This window comes from Capsicum annuum, chromosome 10 (genome assembly GCF_002878395.1).
Source record: "Capsicum annuum cultivar UCD-10X-F1 chromosome 10, UCD10Xv1.1, whole genome shotgun sequence".
NCBI classification, from domain to species: Eukaryota; Viridiplantae; Streptophyta; class Magnoliopsida; order Solanales; family Solanaceae; genus Capsicum; species Capsicum annuum.
The window spans coordinates 4,683,580-4,706,080 of NC_061120.1; the positions used below are offsets into that span (position 1 = coordinate 4,683,580).

Genomic DNA, 22,501 nt, shown 5'->3' on the forward strand with positions numbered 1-22,501 from the left:
CAACATTACCTCTCACTGTCGGGAAATCTCTCTGGATATGGCCTGGCTGGCCGCACAAATAACATACCATGGCGCCAAACAAACACCTTCCTAGATGATTTTTCCCATATCTTCCACAGCGCGGGTATGATCGAGGAGTATGAGCTACACTCCCCTGAGACTGTGTACTATGCACTCTCGGCTCATGACTAGACTAAAAATCCTAAAATCGTCGATCAACTGGAAGTTTGGGAACTGGATCACTAGCTGTGGACTGAGCGTAACCCCAATTTTTTTCCGTATTTCACCTATTCCCCCAATTACCATCCTGGTGCTGATTAAAATTATGGTCTGCTAGCCTAGCCCTCTTGTCTTTCCTATCCTTTTACCTTATCATAGCCACCTTCTTTTACTAGTCCTCTACCTGCTGCATGTGAACTGATAGTCTAGAGAAGTCCATATCTTTGTTCAGTATTTCCCCCTTGCATTCAAGCACTAAGTTATCTAAAAGACCAAATGTAAATTTTTTCATATAGGCTCTCATATTTCCTATCATTTCTGGAGCATATCGGGCTAGTTGATTGAACCTCAGAGTATACTCCTTGATGCTCATTTTCCTTCCTTTAGGTTCATGAATTCTTAAGCTTTGTCCTCCCTCAGCTCCTGAGGAAAGAATCGATCAAGGAAGGCTTCCACAAAATTGCCCCACACTGAAGGCTTGGCATCACCACCCTTTGAATCGTCCCATTCATTATACCATTGCTTTTTTACATCCTTTAGTTGATACACTGCCAACTCCACACCCTTCATTTCATTCACATGAATAACTCAGAAAATCTTTTTCAACTCATCAATAAAACCTTGAGGGTCCTCTTCAACTTTTGTGCTAGTGAACATGGGCGGGTTCAATCTCATGAACTGACCAACCCGAAAAATTTCAAATGTGCCAGATACCAAACCCACATCTTCAGATCAATGGGTATGAGAGGCTACCAGTTGTGCAATCATATGAATGGACTGCCTGAACTCCACATTCAAAATATTCCTCCGAGGAGGCTGGGGATGGTTAACATTTGTCCTTGGAGCCCGAGGAGGACTGGTCTAGATTGGAGGTACTCTTGGAGTAGGGACAAATTATGGGGTGTAAGCTTTTTTATGGGTCCGTATTCCATAGGTTGGAAGGATCCCTCCCGCTTGAGCATTCTATTAGTTGATCCTACGGGGAGGCATAGTGATTTTTTGATAGACAAGAAATCATTAATTAGAGGACATATAGACCCATCAGCATGAACTAAATCACAAAGAAGGGAAATATTCCTAAACGCCTAGTAGTCTCATGCCTATAAGTGTGATGCGCTACACAACCATAAATAAGACTCTACTCAATGCGATTTTGCAGACAGTCTGGACCATGAACCGTGCTCCAATACCAAGTTTGTCATGACTCGAACTGAGGCCCTGACTATGACGAGCATCCCAAACCATGAAGGCCTGGACGCCCTTCTCTATTTGGTAGTCATGCACTATATTCATACAATAAAAGAAGATGTGGAAATGTAATATAATACAGAGTCATCGTCATGCTCTGAATTCAATCTAACAATGAAGAATAAATTCCAATAATAACTAGACCACATCGGAACCAGTCTATGAAATCTCTATTACATACTAAAATGGCAACTGTCTAAATCTAGGAAAAGGCCCCAAGTGGACCCAAAATAAAACAAATAACATAGTCTAAAATAAACAAGCCTTTTGGAATAAATAAGGCTCACCACTGCACAGCTCGCTTCTCTCTAAAATCTCTGCTGTTTAGTCGGACCGCTAGATTGAGCCTCAGACCCTAAGAGGTAGGAGGTCATTATAATTGTACTGGTATGCAGAGCAAATTCAAAATAATAATTTTTACTTAACATACATGAGAGCAATTTAAAATAGTTCATAAATATATCGTATGTTAAGAATCACATGGACATATTTAAAAGACTCTATAAAATCATCTGAACTCTGTGACATACTCTTTATTTTACTTCTATGCTAGGTACTATACCCTACAACTCTAAAATTCCACGGGCTATATGGAATCTACCATTAACTCGGTAGCCAAGCCCCTACCCCAAGTTTGCCACAAGGTTTGGAGTCTCTATCTCTACTATGCTACAGGGTCGTCACTAGCGTACAATAATAATATACCCGTATCGACAAAATACAATTTTAGGGAATGAGTTGATTGACTCATGCCTTCTTCGGGTAACCACCTAACCCTCTTTAGGCCCATTTTTAACTCTTTAAAACATGTATTCTCTGAAATCAAACTCTGAAAGATCTAACTCTATTATGGCATATATACATAAGGTATCGTAATACCATTGACTTGTAAATCACATCCATGAGCCAATAATAGCATCTTGTTATCTCTTCTTTCAAGTCATGAAACTTGCAACTCTTTCTTAAATCTCATGTAAAGACATGCAAGAAACTCTCTTTTTAACATTTCAAATACACAAGGTGGTCATATCAAAGATATCAATCATATGCAAATTCTTTCTCTTTAACACAAGAGCATACTAATATCAAGAAAATTCCTCTCATCATCATAAAAATCATGTCAAATACAATAATATTGAAAATACCACCTTCAAATCATTAAACATATATTTCAAATTATTCCCAATAGTTCATAAACTCTAATTCATCAACAGAGAGGGATTTCAGTAATAATGATCTCAATCAAATCTTCAATTTTATATATATACATATAGGTATAAATCAATTCAAGAGGAAAAGGTCTAAAGTCCAAAACAACCATATCATCAAAACATTCATGATGCATAATTAAAAAATAGATTTCAAAATCCCGTTATAAATTCATGCTTGATAGAATTTAAATCATATTCAAGTATTTCAACAAGACCATGTAGTTTTAGGATAAACCCCATGTACCTTATATTAGAAGATTTGAAAGATGGAACTTGAATGTTGACCTATTCTCTTAAAATCTTAACTAAAGAGCTTAAGGTTTTTATTCTTGGGAAAGGAAGGATGATTTCAAATTAAGAGAATATGAATTTAGGGGCTTAAAGTGGTGTTTTGAGGCTTAAATTCAGAGTTTAGGCTGAATTAAGGCAGGTGGAATTAAACCAACTGCCCCTAGAACGTATCTAAAACTGCAAGTTGAAGAGGGAGCATGCGTCGTACGCTGTAGTACTCCGGGATAGAGCATTCACTGCATGCTCCATCATACACTACCCATCAGTGGAATGGAGCATGCGTCGTTTGCAAATCGCATGATGCTACTATTTTAGGGTACCAAACACGCCCTTACGCTCGTCCAAAAATTTTGAAACTTACCCGAGATGTACCATTGACACCCCTCGATCATGAATCAACTCACAAATCGTTATTCTAAGGCTGGGAAGGTTGAGAAAAAAATCATCAAATATTAGAGCCTCAAAATGAGACTAAGTCTTTTTGACACTTCGAAAACAATTTCCAAATTTTCAACTCTATAAGCATACTAGTAGGAGATAACACATTAAGAACTTTTGCGGGGTGTTACACCGTTAGATAGGTAATACAATTCCTTTTATGTATATATAGAGTGTTAAGAGAACTACACCGGTACCCGATGCATTCGGGAGTATTTTAGGTGAGTTTGAGACATTTAGAGGTTTTTAAAGGCATGAGTTTGATTGCGGTAAATATTTCATGTTTCTAGTGTTGGATGGTAACTAAGACAGTTTTATTAGATCCAAAATGTTAATTCTGGGTTAGTAGCATAGTTAGTTTGGGTCTCGAGCTATTATTTTGTATTTTTACCCTTTTGATGAAAACTAACTTATAAAAGACTAAAGGGATCCCGGGGCTAAACTATTGTAAACAAACCTCTTTTTATAAACACGAGAGTTCGTATTCTATTAAGTCTTAAACATCAAAAATAGCCTAGTAGCATATCTATTTTATTTCTGTGGAGTCCTAAATAATTTCTAGTGTATCAGGCCTTCATCGTGATCGTGAGATTCAATGGTTGTCTCCATCGCGATCAGGTGGTGGTGTTGCCTCAATCGTGATGAGTAAACAGTAGACACTCAAAATGAGTTGAACATATAAGGAATCTGAGTTGGGCTATCGAACACGGGGTCAGAAGTGAATTACGAGTCAGACCAATCTACGAATCGAGTGAGCTCCCCTTGCATACAATGATGTGGTGGTAAACCTCTCATTCTAATTCAGTGCAAAGAGATGGTTATAGCTTTTAGCGACTATCCTCTGCAGCTGTAGCTATGTGGAAGCCAACTGCTTAAAGCCAGGATCTTTTAGAAAATGGATTCCTATTCAAAGAGTGCATAACTGTATGGATAAGCTCACACTAACCCGTCAATTTGGGATCCAAATTCTCAGTCCTCTTGGGCGACCGAGAGCTTTATGTAAAAATTACCAAGGAGGATCCTATCCGTCAAGATAAGGAGGAGGAGTAGGAGCTAATTTATCATTCATGGATGTTGATAAGATCCATCCATTTAGCAACACCTTAGGATGGCCCTACGATAAAAAAAATATCACTCTTGGCTAATGGTCGACTGAAGCCTTAGCCTATTTAAAAGAATTATCTTCACACTTTAGGTAAAGTGTAAGTGGCTTGAGCCTATCCAAGCTTGATAAAGGGCAGACGGACCTGGATTTGCCAACATCGAAAGCAATCATACTTGGTTTGGAAATCTCTGCGCTTGCTATGTTATATCAATATCAGTTGTCGATTCACTGATATTAGCAACTTTCAGATCATGTAGTTATTATCCTTCAAGGTTGAATCAGATAGATTCATATCTGAAAGAGATTGACAATAATTTCTTTCAAAATTGACTATTTGCCCCTCTGTTAGAGGTGTTCCAGAAATGTTTGTGATCGAGTAAATAGCTCTACGAACGAATAGATCGGATCAACGGGTCGAGTTTGACCATCATAGCCACGAATGCCTCCTCTCATGATCATGATGAACAACTTAAATGCCGGTCAATGTTGATCATCGTGATCACATGGTTGGGATCGTGATCTCGAGGTACTATTCACCTGACTAAAAAATACCAATATAGTTCAACCATAAAGTAAAAATTCAAATTTTGTCTATCTCTTTCAATTTTTGTGGTCCACAGAATAACATTTATTTGCATTTTAATAATATTACTTGACGTATCAATTCGTGTATGATACATAATTACTAATATATATTTTCTACATATGGAAAATAAAATTTTAGTGATTCGCTCTCAATGGATAAAACTAATTCAATTTGAACAAATAATCCAGTAGAATTAAACCAAAATAAGTTAAATTTTGTCTTATCACATTAATTTTAGTGGTCTATAGAATAATAATTATTTTTAAAATTTAATCAAATATTATCCAACACCTTAATTGGTGTATGGTATATTATTCCTAATATATATCTTCAATATATGATAAATAAGACTAAAAAAAATAAATATTTAGCTGTCCACAAGTGAAAACAAACTCTATATGAACAAATAATGCAATATAATTCAATTATAAAAATTCAAATTTCAATTTTTCAGATTTTTTATCAATTATTATCTAACACCTTTATTTGTATGTGGTACATGAGTCCAATTATATATCTTCAATATATGTGGTAAATAAGATTAAAAAAACAAAAAATTAGTGGTCCACTCTCAAACACGTGAACACAAATCCTACATGCGCAAATAATTTAATATAATTCATTCATAGAAATTCCAATTTCATTTATCATTTTTGATTTTAGTGGTCCATTCTATAAAAAATATGTTAAGTGTGTCAATCTTATTAAACAATAATCCTTAGACAATTATATCTATTTCACTTAGTGATACCCTATTTCAAAGATTTCAGAACTTTCTTCGCGAATAGATTATTTGTTTATTTGAATTGCATGATGGGTGTTTGTAGTAGTAGAAGAAATTTCCAATATAGTTGTAAAAAATTTAGTTTGATAGGAACCTCCTCTTCATCTAAATGTTGTGCACTTCATTTCTTTTACTCTCTGTTTCAAAAAGAATGACCTAGTTAGCTAGTTTGACTAGGCACGGAGTTTAAGAAATTAAAGAAGATTTTTAATCTTGTAGTCCTAAATTAAAGTTATGTCAAATGTATAAAAATATTTTTTAATCTTGTGATCTTAAACATGTCATGTGGAAAGGTGAATCAAAAGTATTGCCAAAAAAAGGAAAGGGTCATTCTTTTTTAAATAGATTAAAAAGGAAGGTAGGTCATTCGTTTTTTGAACCGAGGTAGTAGTTACTTACCATGAGGATTAACGTATTGGTGTCAGAAAACTTTCTTTAATATACAAATCCTTATTGCTTTAATATTCTCTTTGATAATGGGAAGAAATTCTCCTACACAAGGTTTAATCAAAGTTACATGACACAAATCCTTGGATTTCTATACATGGTAAAATGACCAAGGTTGAAGGTCTTCATAGCTGGGTGAGTTATGGTTTCTTTGCTGTTTCCTTTCAGCTTCCAACATGATGGAAGTTGGTTAGCAGATTTGATCCCACAGAGACAAAAAAATTAGGTGATTTCTTCTGATTTGTCCTTGCCTTGGTGGACAGAGTTACCTGATACTATTGCTGGTGAGCGGTAGGAGGTAGAAGATATCTTGTCGAATGAGTCAAGGAGCACAAAATCTGGTTATCTGGTTAGCATCCAGCCTATTATATTTGCAAAGCAATCACCTGCTCATATGGCGCCACCCTTGTGCTTCAAAACAGAAATTACAGTAATTTTTTTGGACAAGAACTGCAATATAGAAACTATTCAAGATTGTTTGCTGGTATAGGTGACTATTCAATTCTATCAAAGAAGATAGCCACTGTGATGCCACAAGTAGGGTCTGAAGAGGGCGAGGTGTATGCATATCTTACCCCTACTCTTCTGTGTGGCAGAGAAGTTGTTTCCGATAAATATTCTATCAGGTAACACTGAACATGATTAAAGTGGCATCAGTCTGTAAGAATGATATTTCATTCAATTTCGGATGTTTGTTCTCGTTATATGTTACATATTATAGTGTACAGATTGTTATCCGATAATGAAATTATGCTTTAGTATATATTGATTTTAATGCTTCATGGTTTACAATTCATACACCGAAATTCATTGCCCATGGATAAATAAAAACCGTTTCAACATCAAAAACAATAAAAAGTAAAGCAAACAGATAGTAACGCATTCAAAATAGGGACCATATATCGCCCATTGATTCTATACCTGATTCATAAGTAGAAAGATTTTCTGGTGCTTTGCTAGGGGCTAACACTCACGAAATGAAAAATGTCAAAATATGAACAAGGATGGATATTATTAGAAATGCAAAAAAAGAAAAAAAGTATTTGTAAAGCAAGGAAGAACTACATCACATCACTAATAATCTTACCATTTTTATTACTGCCATGTGACCATGAGGTCACGAGTTCAAGCGTTGGAAAGGTAAGGGTGAGTACAATGCACACCTGTGGTAGGGCTCTTCCCCTAATGTTGTGCATAGCCGGAGTTTTAGTACACTGGGATGACCTTTTATCTACATAATATTTAACCAAATATTATCTAACACTTAATTGTTTTATGGTTCATAATTCCTAATATATATCTCCAATATATAGTAAATAAGACTAAAAAAAATTAAACTTTCAGTTATCCACAAATGAAAACAAACCCTATATGAACAAATAATCCAATATAATTCAATTATAAAAATTTGTATTTCATTTTTTTAAATTTTAATCAAATATTAGTGGTCCACTCTCAACACGTGAACACAAATCCTATATATGTACAAATAATCTAATCTAATTCAACCATAAAAATTTAAATTTCATTTATCATTTCCAATTTTAGTGGTCCATTCAATGGAAAATATGTTAAACATGTCAGTATTATTGAACAATAATCCATAGAAAATTATATCTATTTCACTTAAAGATACCCTATTTTAATTTATTTTTTTAAATAATTGTCACGATCCGAACCGAGGCCCTGGTCGCGATGGACATCACAAACCGTGAAGGCCCAAGAACCCTTCTCTAACTAGTAATCATATAAACAATTCATATACTATAAAGAAAATGCGGAAAAACATGACAAGGCGGAACATGTTCATTCTTTTGTTTCAACTGAACAATACAAAAATGGGTTCATGAAACATTCAAAAACACCTGGCACTAGTGTGTGAAATCTCTAACTACTCAAAAACACTATAGTCTATATATTGGGACAAGGCCCCCTATCGGACCATAAACAAAAATAAAATTATCAATGTCAAATCAACAAGGCCTTTCGAAATAAGGGAGGCTCACCAACTACAAACTTCGGACAACCCAATCTACTGCTTGGCTGGACCCTAGGACTGTGTCTCAGATCCTGAAATATAGAGGGTCAACAAGATGTACCGGTACGCAGAGAAACCCAAGATAATACATTTATATATACAAAATAAGTGAGAGCGATTCATAAAACCTTTTACGTATAATATATAAAAACACATGGGCATACTTTAAAGACTTTGAAACACTTAGAAATACTTCTTTGAAACCATGGCTCACTCTTTATCTTACTTCTGAGCTAGGTGGTACACCCCATATATCTGAAAGTACCCCATGGGCTACATGGGATCCAGCTTTAACTCGGCGGCCAAGTCTCCAACCTAATTTTGCCGCAAGGGTTGGAATATCCAAATCTGATATGCCACAGGACAATGGACCAGCGTATAATCCCTCTTTGGGAAAATAATAAACCCGTATAAAAAACATAATTTCGGGCAATGAATCATATGACTCATGCCTTCTTTGGGTAACCACCTAACTCTCTTAGGACCCATTTTTAACCTTTTCTAAACATGCATCCTTTTGAATTCAAATTCTGAAAATCTGAGATGAAATCTATATTTTGTTTTGAGTTTATCATGGCCTTATCTAATTTGGAATCGTCATACCAAGACTTGAAAGTCGTATGTCTAAGCCATATAATAATATGCATTAGTTCCTTCAATCCAATCGATCCAGTTGACCAACATAAACATTTAACAATGCAAGAGAGTTCTTATTTTCAAAAAATATTTCAAACTATGCAGGGATTCTCTCTTTTCAACATTTCAACAAACATATAGTGGTCAAGTACTTTGTAACAAACCAGGCGATTTCTTTGAATCACCACTTTTCATATATATTAACAAGAACCACCCTCTCTTCAGTTTATATCCAAAATCAAGGCTTAAACAATAGTAAAGACATTTGAATCATGCTTCTCAATATGCAATTGAATAATCATAACATATGAAACAAGAGGCTTGACAACAAGAGAGGGATTTTAATTGTTCATTCTCTTAATTCAACATTAGAACTCAAAAATGCATACATACTTATATACAAGTAAAAATCTAATTTATAGGAAGGCCTCAAGACCAAAACTTTATCATAGAAAGGATTTCACAATGCATAATCGTAAATGAAAATTCAAAATCCATTGCAAATTCATAATTTCTCAACATTTAAACATTATCAAAACGATTTTACCATACCCATGTATTTTAGAAAGATTTCACGTACCTTAGATTACTTAGTTTTAAGAGTAGAACTCGAATCTTAATTTGTTCCTTGGAAATCTTGGACTTAAGGATTGATTTTTCTTGATTTTTTGTTCTTAGAGGAAACCCTAGTTTGATCAAGTATTGGAGAGTGAGGAAGAATTTTGATGTTGTATAACTAATAATGATTGATCAATAACATTTAGAGTTTAACTAAATTCATGGGAAAGGTTTTTGGAGTGATAAAAAGATCAAAATATACCTAAGAAAACCAAAAAAGATGCAAAACTTCATCAGTTGACGACCAAGGTTGATGGGCCATCACTCAAGTGGCAGGCCATCACCTAGGTCGTCACTTAGGTCATCACTTTTGAGATGGATTTTACCACTTACTGCCCTAGGATGATGGCTGGGGATGAGGGGCCGTCACCTAGTTGATAGGTCGTCAGCCTCGTCGTCACATTTTGGCAGACAGACACTTCAAACTAAAATGAGCATAACTTTCTACTCTAATATCGGATTAAGGTGAAACCGGTTGCATTGGAAAGAAGACTTAAAAAACTTTTATTTGGTATATAATAGGCCATATAACTCCCAATATAAAATAAGTTATAGTAGATGGAATTTCACCCAAGTTTAGACGTTCATCAAAACTTAATGGATAGAAGAGTTTTCAACTCGTCTTTGAGTTTGGGAATTTTTGTGACCGTAATTCTTATTCAAAGGTATTCACATCGGATTGATCATTACACATATATTAACAAAGAACCATTCGGTTTGGGTCTATACACATAGAAAGGAAGGTTTAAACTTTAGCTCGAAAGTGCAGGGTGTTATATTATCTCCCCCTTGGGATTATTCGTCCCTGAATAATGGGTAGGGACTTTTTGAAGCTCTAAATGTGTAGAATAAAGAGCGTAACATCGTATTGAACATTTTTCCTCAACAAAATATGTGAAGGCAACCAACGAGCTTCATGATACCCCTTAGGGAAATGTGTTAGCATGAAACATCAGATAACGAAACTTGACTTCGACATGATCTTCGCATGTGTTTTATGGAACATGATCAAAACATTGTAATACAAGAATTTTCTGAAGAACCCTCGGCCTGATTAAGATTGGTACAAGACATAAGATGAGATTCTCATGGGACATAAAAATAGAAACATTCTCCACCTTACAAGATATAACGAAAAGACTTAAACTTAGAGACACTACTTGTCTATGCCCCAAATAATAAATTACATGCCTCATCATTTCCAACTTACAATTCTCCCAATACTCTTCTAACCACACGAGTTTGAGTCCTACTACATAGTAATTTTATGTTGAAGCCTAATTCAGAGGAAAGAGGTTCTAGCTTTAGCTATGGGACCCTATACTCTATACCCTATTAAGAGAATTAATTCACCTTTTCACCACCATCAACCACACTCGAGTTTTAAATCAAGGAGCACCAACCACATAACCCATTATTTGCATTTTCATCAATCACAACATTCAAGCCTATCATTACTGCACCCACTTCATAGACCTCCCCACTAAGACCAACCAATTCAATCATTCTCACTAAGGTTTTCGCCACATAACTCCTTAACTATCTCTCGTAACGAAAGTTCATCTCTTTTTTCCCCTTTTCTTATAGCCTTATCTCATGAAACCACATAAAAAATTTCACCTTCAAGAACATCTACCCCCTTGCCTAACTGTAATGCCCCGAGTCTGGTATCCCGGATGCTACACATTGCTGATAATCCCAAAGGACCACTAGCTAGCCCATAAATAGTAGCTTTTGTAAGTACTGCATAATAGTAATATTGCAATAAACAATATTACTAATACAAATGAGGAAATCTAGTGGAAATTTGCCATAAGGTTTAATCTGAATAATACTGAATAAAACGATGTCTGAACAAGGTATAATAATACCAAAATAAAAAACAACTATCTAAAACACTCTAGTCTGAAAGCCTCTAAAACTATCTAAACTGTGCAGCTAATGGGACATGTCCCCAACTAACTCCATCTACTAAAACTAAACTAAAATAATGAAATAATGAAACAATAATATTATCCTCGAATGATGAGGACTCAATACTAGTCTACTGTTGAGAATCTAAACTGTTAAGGGAGCTCTGGAGCTCATACATCTGAACCTATGGTATAAAACACCATAGCGCAAAAAAAAAATATGTGTCAGTACGTATGAATATACTGGTATGCAAAGTGGGGTAGGCTGTATGCATGGGTTCATGTGCATGAACTATAACTGACTGAATAACATAAATAGGACTGCGTGAGGATACATACATGAATACATACTATAACTGAAAACATGAGGATTCTTAATACTGAGTTTAATGATAACATGGATTACTGATAACTGATGTAACTGATGTCTGATATACTGATAACTGAATGAATGTTACTAATAGTACTAATTCTGATGGAACTAGCAGAGTTTTGTACTGAGCTGAATGACTGTATTTGACAGTCCTGAAATCTATAGAACTACCTGAGCTCTTTACTGAAGACTGAGATTGAGACTGAGACTGTGGGAAGTAATCATCTAACCTACATGCCACTTTTCTATATTGATTTGGGGTCCAACCTGTAACCCTAGTTGGAAGGATGTCAGTACCGCACCACTGATAAGATACTAAAGATATACCCTCATCTGGCAAGTTCTCGAATGAGAATGGTGGGACCCTCAACTGACAAGTTAAGCCATCTCATCAATCCTCATCTGATAGGTTTTGATGTCTCAACCTATGCTGGCCACATAGTTTTAGAATGCAAGGATTTCTTCGAAGAATCACACCCTCTGCTGGAAGGTGAGTTTCCATCCTTGGGTTCACTCAGTGTGAATCCACTCCTATCTAAATAGACATTGAACTGAGTATACTGGACTGAACTGGACTGAGTTCCTTTAACTGATGGAAAACTACTGAATTCTATTAACTAAATGAGTTACTGAGGACTGAACTGAATACGACTAAGCTTTTTGAGTTCTGAGATTGACTGAATTCTACTGATCAAGGCTTAGCTGAGATTATCTTGAAATCTGACAATGGATCTAGGTATATAGCTAAATTGTCGAGTATCAAGTACTCCAAGGACTCGATAGCATAGATATAAATAGGACATGACACTTTTTGAACACATGACTATAGTCAACAATTCATAATACAATCATTGAGGGATTTCATGAAGCACTTGATAATCATAATCCTGTACATGAATAGGATTACATTCTATCCTATCATGATTTCACAAATCTAATCTCATGAGCATTCCATCAAACCACTACAAGTCATAGCATTAGCATGGGAATCAATTTGAACATGAGAATATAGCATGGATTCACATTTAGATCACAATTTGAATCATAATGCACAATTTTGCTCACTTAGAAATTTTATCAAACACATAGGATGCATAACTTTAGGCTTAGGCATGAACATTAAACCAATGCATCATTATTTGCATTAATCAATTCAAACTCATAGATTTCAACCCATATGCTAACATAATTTCATAAAATACATCATAGATTCTAACTTGGAAACCATACAACAACATTAACATGGATTTAATTCAACCCACAACATGAAAATCATGATTTAACTTTTAAAAAGAAGATTCTTGAACTCCAAGGGTGGAAGGGACCCTTGGATGAACACATCACATACCTTTGTTGGAGAATTCTTGAAATTTAATGGAGGAAATCTTGAGTTCTTGATTTAAAATTATCACCTAGGGTTTTCTTGTTCTTGAGCAATTGTGAAATAATGAATTTAATTAGCCAAAAGAGGGCTAAATTTCATGTTATGAGAGCTAAAGATCAGGGAAAAAAGATCTATTTACCTTTAAGGACACGGGTTTACAAGATAGAAAAATATGCCCAGCGATGCTATAGCCGACGTGGCGCGTTGAGGGTACCAACATGATAACCGATGCAATGCATCAACATTGTGTCGGTTCACTAGAAATTTCCTTGAGCTGAGGAAAATTCCATCTGTTGATGCGATTGACGATGCGGCGTGCCAACATCATATCGACTCACTATTTTGGTCAATTGAACATGACTTAAATGTGGTCTAAAAAATTCAAAACTTGTTGAACCCCTATTGACATTCCTGATCATGAATTAACTTACATATCAACTAACGGAGGTTGAGAAGGTCATGAAATAAATCCTTGATGTTCAAATGCTTAAAATGAGACTAAGTCCTTTGACACTTATCTAAAATTTTCTAAGTGTTGGATCCCTCATCAAACTTTAAGGGGCTAAATTAGACTTAGGATTTTCGTGGGATCTTACAATATCTCCCCCTTGGAAATATTCATTATTGAATAAGACTGACTGAGTAGGGAGAAGTGATAAACTAAAGTACATACTGGACATGCACAACTACAACATGATTTTATGAATGACATGACTGATAAGCTAAATTTATCATGTTGAACATGCATATCTGATGCATCAGTAATTGACTCATGAATGCATGACTGGGATTTCTGATAAGCTGAGTTTCTCATGATGAAAATGCATATTTGATGTATAAATATGTGACTGAACTGACACATGAACATATGACTGAATATGCAATGGTAATTGATACCAAATCTATAATAACAATCTTAATATTGAATTGAGTAAGCTTAAAGAAAGCTATTACCTTGGGATGAGTCTGAGTTTTTGGAGAAGAGGTGAGGATACTTGGTCTACATATCTGCTTCTGCTTCCCAAGTACCTCCCTCAACGGACTGATTCCGCCAAAGAACTTTGAATAGAGGGACTTTTTTGTTCCTCAATCTGTGAGTTTGATAGTCAAGGATTTCGATTGGGATCTCTTCAAAAGAGAGGTTTTTTTGAATATTTATGCCCTTTATAGGGACAACGATTGCTCGGTCAACGATTGCTAGATCTGAAGGTAACTCGAGCTCATAAGTTAACTTTTTGAAGAATTTGAGAATTTTGAAGGGACCGACATATCGGGACTGAGCTTTCCCTTCTTTCCAAACCTCTCACTCCCTTCATGGGAGAGATTTTCAAGTACATATAATCACTAATCTCAAACTCAAGATCCTTTCTACGTATATCTATGTACGATTTCTTTTAGCTCTAAGCTGTCTTGAGCGTCTCTCTAATCAACTGAACTTTATCTAAGGTATAAAATACTAAATCAGGCCCAACAACTACAACATCATCGACTTTGAACCAACCGATTGGAGATCTGCATCTCCTACCGTAAAGAGCTTCAAATGGAGCCATCTGAATACTGGAATAATTGTTCTTGTTGTATGCAAACTCAACAAAGGTAAGTGATCATCCGAACTACCTTTAAAGTCAATTGTACATGCCCTTAGAATATCTTCTAAGGTCTGAATTGTTCTTTCTTCTTGACTATCTGTCTGAGGATGAAAGGTTGTACTGAGTGAACTCGGGTGCCAAGAATCTTTTGGAATGTTTTCCAGAAATGAGAGGTAAACTAGGTACCACAATCTGAGATAATGGATAACGGAACACCGTGCAATCTAACCAACTTCCTGATATAGAGTTTGGCGTAATCCTAGGCTGAATAAGAGGTATGAACTGGAAGAAAGTGAGTTGATTTGGTCATCCTGTCTACAATGACCCAAACTAAATCATGCTGATGACGAGTGTGAGACAAACCCATCACAAACTCCATGTTCAATTCTTCCCATTTCTAAGTGGGAATATTAAACTCCTGCATGGACCCACTTGGATTTTGATAATCAATCTTACCCTTCTGATATGTTGAGTACTTAGCCATACACTCTACAATATCTCTCTTCATCCCACTCCACTAATAGATCTCCCATAAATTGAGATATATCTTTTTGGCCCCTAGATGAATAGAGTAACGCGTATCATGCACTTCTGCAAGAATTCATTGCCTCAAGTCATCTACACGTGGTACACACAGACAACCCTGACAATAGAGAACACCATCTACCCCTTAGGAGAAAACCTCAACCTTCTGGTCTCTAACTGACTCTTTTAACTTGACTAAACTGGGATCTCTATCTTGTTTTTCCTTTACCTTGAAAACAAGAGATAATTCTGAACTGTTCTGCACCCACATATTACCTTCTATTGAATCGAATAAGCGGATAACTAGTCGGGCAAGTTGAATTACTTCTTGAACTAACTTCTACTTTCTATCTTTAATATTAGCAACACTACCTATAGATGGTCTACTGAGAGCATCAGCCACTATATTGGCCTTGCCTGGATGATAAAGGACGCTCATGTCGTAATCTTTCAAGAGTTCTAACAACCTTCTCTTTCTGAGGTTAAGATATTTCTGAGCAAACATATAATGGAGGCTCTTATGATCTGTGAACACATCTTCATGCACCCCATACAAGTAGTGCCTCTAAATCGTTAAGGCAAAACACTACTGTTACTAACTTAAGATCATGAGTGGGATAGTTCTTCTTTGGGTTTTAAGTTGTCTGGAGGCGTAGGCTATGACCTTACCATTCTGCATGAGGACACAACCCATATGACCTTACCATTCTGCATGAGGACACAACCCAAATCTACTCTGGATGCATCACTGTACACGACATACTCATCTGGAGCATCTGGTAGAGTCAAAACTGGAGCTGAGGTGAGTCGAGTCCTCAACTCCTGAAAAATCTTCTCGCATGAATCTAACCACTAAAACTTGACTTTATTCTGGGTCAATCTGGACATAAGGGATGTAATTGACAAAAACCCTTCAACAAAAAACTGACAGTAATAGCCAGCTAAAACGAAGAAACTTCTGATATCTGATGAAGAGATGGCTTTTCGGGCCAGTTTCTCACTACTTCAGTCTTTTGAGAATCAACTCTAATGCTATCACTGGAAATGATATGACCAAGGAATGCTACTGACCTTAGCCAAAAATCAAAATTACTAAATTTGGCAAATAGTTGTGATTTCTGAGAGTTTGAAATACTATTCTGAGATGGTCTGCGTGATCATGCTCACTGTAGGAATAGAAAAGAATGTCGTCGATAAATACTATAACGAACATGTCCAAGTACTGCTTGAACACATGGTTCATCAAGTTTATGAAAGCTTTTGGGGAATTGGTAAGACCAAAGGACATAACTAAGAATTCAAAGAAACCATACCAAGTTTGAAAAGCTATTTTCAAAATTTCACATTCTTTGACTCTGAGCTGATAATAGCCTGATCTGAGGTCTATCTTAGAGAAGTAACTGGCACTCTGAAGTTGGTCAAACAAGTCATCAATTCTGGGAAGTGGATACTTATTTTTTATCATGACTTTATTTAACTGACGATAATCTATACATATTCTGAGAGAACCATATTTCTTATGCAGAAATAGAACTGGTGCACCCCACGGGGACACAATGTCCTGATGAATCCCTTATCTAGGAGATCCTTCAACTATTATTTTAATACTATGAGTTCTGTTGGTGCCATTCTATATGGCAGAATAGTTATGGGCTGAGTATCTAGAAGGAGGTCAATGCCAAAGTTTATTTCCCTTTCGAGAGGAATTCCTGGAAGATCTTCAGGAAAGGCATCTAAGTATTTATTCACTACTGGGACTTATTCAACACTTGGAGTTTCGGAACGAGAGTCCTTAAATTGAACAAGATAATAGACACATCCCTTAGATATCATTTTTCTTGCCCTTAGGTAGGAAACAAGTTGACCCTTGAATGCTGAAGTACTATCCCTCTACTCAGGGACGGGTTCATTTAAAAACTGAAACTGGAAAATTTTGTTTCTGCAGTCGAATGTGGAATAGCAGAAATGAAGCCAATCTATACTGAGAATAACATCAAAATCAGTCATCTCTAATTTGACTAAATCTGCTAAAGTGACTTTCTGAGATATGATAACAGGATAGTTCAGTATACCCGCTAGGCTAGCTCTCTTATTCTGCTTCTCACTCTCCATATTCTTATGCTCTTCTATTTGTTAAGCATGGATCATAAGCCTAGACAATTCCATCTCATTAATCAATATTATAGTCCTGCACTCTTTGACCACACTATCATTTACCCTAGACAAAAACTTACTTATTCAGAATCTGCTATCTACCACCACTTGAGGAGCATATCTAGGTAGTGGAGTAAACTTGAGAGAATACTCTTTCACTGTCATGTTGCCCTGCCTGAGGTTGATAAATTCTAACACCTTATCTTCTCTTAGCTCTAGGGAAAAGAATCTATCTAGAAAAGCAGTGGCAAACTCCTCTCATTCAACTGGCCCTTCATCTACGGTCCTCTTTTCTTTCCATTGTTTGAACCAAGTGTGAGCCACATCTTGAAACTGGTATGCAACTAACTCAGCACTCTCACTAGATGACACCCCCATGATATTCATAACCTTCTAAACCTGATCAAGGATTCCTGAGGGTCCTCATCTGACTTAGACCTAATAAAGGATGGAGGGTTCATTCGGGTGAAGTCCTGAATCCTAGTTGCAGCAGAATTGGCCATTGGGTTGGCCGGAATAGAAACTGTACGTTCATTCTGAGTAGCAACTGAATGAGATAGAGTAGTGAATACAGATTTATATTCTACATGGGAGACATGTTCCCCCAAAGTATTAGGCTGATCGGGCTAAGGGGCTCGCTGGTCTCCCATTCCTGTTCCCTGATTCCTCTTTGGAGGCATTTTTTATAACTGGAAGAGAAAGAACATTAGAATTTGTAAATGCAAGAGAAGGAATAATTAGACTAAGAGTTTAACTAGAGCTCATGCTCACTCGCATGACATGAACACAGAAAGAAGGGAAATTATTCCTAAACATCTCGTAGCCTCCTATACATAAATGTGGCGCGCAAAATGCTCATGCACAAGACTTTACTAGATGCAGCTTTCAGACATCCTAGGACACTGCTGAACCTTAAAAAGAGACTTAAGTCCTTTGACACTTAGCTAAAATTTTATAAGTGTTGGATCCCTCATCAAGCGTTAAGGGGATGACTTAGTCTTAGGATTTTTGCAGGATCTTACACTAACGCATTACTGCTCTTCCACAATCACCATCATACTAACATACGGAGGTTATTGAGGGACCCGAGCATAGACTTCATGAATGAAAGTAACATTTGTCAAACCACAACTTAAACTTATTGCACTACTCAAGGAGCGACATGAGGTGAAGATACGATAGAATTAACTCGAAGTGCTTCACATATCAAGTGTCCAAATCATAGCTAAAGAGTTATTTGGCATAAACACAACACTACATGATTTCTTTGGACAGACAACATTGAGAAACATAAGCACTTACATCATGAGTCGTATAACAAAAGTCCAGAATTCATAAAGTCAATGATTAAGACAGGGATTGATACTTGAAGCTATTGTTTATAATTTTCAAAGCTAAGATAGTCATGAGCTTGCATGCCCCTTATCACTTTGGGATAGACCCAACATAAAATGGATTGGTAACACATAAGAAGCATAGTTTCGTAGAACCAAGTATTATGTGAGACATGGACTTTTAATGGATTATGAAAAATATAACATAGATCTTGGATACTTAGAATATTGGAGCACTGAGGGACATTATTGCTTCTAGTTTAGAGATCGGGACATAACATTAGCTACATAGAGAGCTTAAACCTTTGACATAGGCAAGACTTGAACACATAAGACATTTGTAGATGTCCATTCAAATCGAAGTAAGAGAAGCTTGCTTGAATAAGAATTGATTTATCATGATTCTTACTTGAAACTTGACACCACAAGAAAAAATTCGGGAACTACTTTAATCCATCACCTCCCCCTTAGACCAAAGTCACACCCCTAGGCTTGCAGACATGACCTCACATAAAAATCTGTATCCATAACTCTCAATGCAAATAAGACATCACCATAAACTTAAACTCTAAACTCTCCTTGATGAATATACTCTGAAGGCCTTGCTTTGCAACAAATGCTACTCTCAACTTCTGCTAACCTCTATAGACATCACTCTATAACTCCCACTCTCCTGATCGTACGCATCCACACTCCTTATCATAAAGGGGTATCAATATACACATGAATACAAATTTCCCTTAATAAATATATAAAGATACTAAATTCTTTCTAGAACCTCCCCCCCCTTTCCAGGGAAACTAAATTGTAATTTCCTCCAACCCACAAGGTCATTAAGTTATGAATACCATCCTCATAGCCATAGACACCCCCTCTTCTAAACACTTAACACTCCATCTTCAATTCCTTAGAATGCTAGCTTTACACCTCGAATCACACAACTTACAACTTAACAAAATTTGTGAAACTATAAAAAAGGCACATATTGCCTACCTATATTTTCTCAATTCCGCTATAACGAACGCCAATCAACAACTTCTTAGTCTTCCCTAGACCTCTCCAGACTAAAAATTTCAAGAACACAGACTAGATACACCAAACACTTATACACATAAAAATTTATCTAACAACCTGCTCAACTTATTCGTTTATACTCACGTTCTTATCCACTTAACGACTCAACAACAATTCTTCGTTCTAACACTAACCCCATGCATATAAATATATCAATATTGTCCACTCCTTTTTCCACCAGTTTCCAACCTAGGCTATTGCACACCTCCTATCAAGCCTACAAGTTTGTTCCTTTAAAATACACATCATTAGTCTTAAGCTACTATTCTTATCACCACACTTCACTTCTAAAGTTAAGTCTATTTTTTAATAACGCCAATCTTATGAAGCATTACATATACTATACTAGCCAATCGAATAGAAATATCAATCTAAGTTTCATATTTCATTTACTATGGCCCATAAGTTCATCCTCTCCACGACATTATTTCTACTTCAAAATCTTATACATACCTCCTCCCATGTAGTACTAATTTACAACTACTAGAGAAAAGACAATTAAGGGACTAAAGTCACATAATAGGGATAGTCTATCTTAATTTTATATTATAATCCATTATGATCTTATCTACTTAATCCACTCCCTTACATCATATTTACTTACCCACGCATACATCACCACTACCTTCAAAATTTTATGTACAACAATGAATTTCTACCCATGACTTATTGACTAATCTACCCATTTACATTCACAGCCTATGAATAATTTCTACAACCACCATAACTATCCATTCTGAGATCCTCCGTTATTCTAAATAAATAATAACAATATCCCGACTCTTCCTTCATAGACTACCATACAATCTACAACCATTGCTACCACATTAGTCTATCACTAAAAATGGCAAACCATTCCTCAATCAACAGTTATACAATTAAAAATCTTTATTTACACAAAAGTCACCCTCACTCTGGATTCTAACCTTGTGACTCCATATTACCAACTTCTTGCATGATACTTTTAAATATACTACTACCCGAGTGGAAATACAGTTCCAACATTTTTCTACACATCATTACCCTTATACATGACATCTTCAATAAGAATTTTATAAAAGGAGACTAAATACACTTTGTACCTTGAGATGAAAATCATGATTTCATCAAGATAAAGGTATACACTCGAATAAATACACCTTGAAACACTAATGGACTCCTCTTAAGTCCTTGTGCTATCTCATAACTTTTAGGGATAACTCTATCAGAGAGAACCATCTCGCTGCTAGACTTTTACACTTATATTGCCTCAATAGTGAGGCATTTCCCATGAAATTATAACGAGGAAAGAATTTGTATAACTTTCTTAAGGACGACATTATATCATAAACTAAATGATAAAAGAATAAGAAATAACTCCTAAATACCCGGTAGCCTCCAGATTATAAGTGTGGTGAGAAATACACCAATAAGCAAAACTCTACTAGACACGACTTTGCAGACTCCCTGGGACCATGAATCATGCTCTGATACCAAGTTTTTCATGACCCGAGCCAAGGCACTGGCCATGAAGGAGAGCCCAAAACGTGAAGGACCGAGAGTCGTTCTCTAATTGGAAATTATATACACAATTCATATACTATAAAGAAAATGCAAAAAAAACATAACAAGACGGAAACATGGTCATTTTTTTGCTTCAACTGAACAATACAAAAATGGGTTCATAAAACATTCAAAAACACCTAACATTAGTCTATGAAATCTCTAATAACTCAAAATCACTACAATCTGAATACTGGGACAAGGCCCCCAGCCGGACATAAATCAAAATAATAATATTAATGTCAAATCAACGATGCCTTCCAAAAATAAGGGAGGATCACCAACTGCAAACTTTGGACAACCCAATCTACTGCTTAGCTGGACCCGGGACTATGTCTCAGATTTTGAAATATAAGGGGTCAATATAGATGTACTAGTATGCAGAGTAATCCAAAATAATACATTTGTATATTTAATATAAATAAGAGCAATTCATAAAACCTTTTACATATAATATACAAAAACACATGGGCATACTTTAAAGATATTGAAACACTTTTTTTAAACCATGACTCACTTATTATCTTAGTTCTGAGTTAGGTGGTACACCCTACATATCTGAAAGTACCCTACGGGCTATATGGGATCCACCCTTAACTTGGCGGCCAAGCCCTAAACCCATGTTTGCCGCAAGGGTTAGAATATTTGAATCTGATATGCCATAGGTCACTGGGACAACATATATCCCTCTTTGGGGAAATAATAAACCCGTATCAAAAAAACATGGTTTCAGGCAATGAATCATATGACTCGTGCCTACTTCGGGTAACCATCTAATTATCTTAGAGCCCATTTTTAATCTTTCCTGAACATGCATCTTTCAGAGTTCAAATTTTGAAAATCTGAGATGATATATGTATTCTGTTTTGAGTTTATCATAGCCTTATCTGATTTTGTATCGTAATACCATGACTTGCAACTCGTATGTCTGAGCTATATAATAATATACATTAGTTCCTTCAATCCAATCAATTCAATTGACCACCAAAAAC

General features: G+C 35.9%; 2 long non-coding RNA genes across 2 annotated transcripts; one reads left to right on the plus strand and one right to left on the minus strand.

The window, feature by feature from the left end:
- Positions 1-4,623: 4,623 nt before the first annotated feature.
- Positions 4,624-7,092, plus strand: LOC124888104. Its single transcript, XR_007046070.1, has 2 exons — positions 4,624-5,038; positions 6,593-7,092. It is a non-coding gene; the product is annotated as an uncharacterized LOC124888104 (long non-coding RNA).
- Positions 6,322-7,585, minus strand: LOC124888103. Its single transcript, XR_007046069.1, has 2 exons — positions 7,417-7,585; positions 6,322-6,740 (listed from the first exon to the last, which is right to left on the minus strand). It is a non-coding gene; the product is annotated as an uncharacterized LOC124888103 (long non-coding RNA).
- Between the last annotated feature and the right edge of the window lie 14,916 nt (positions 7,586-22,501).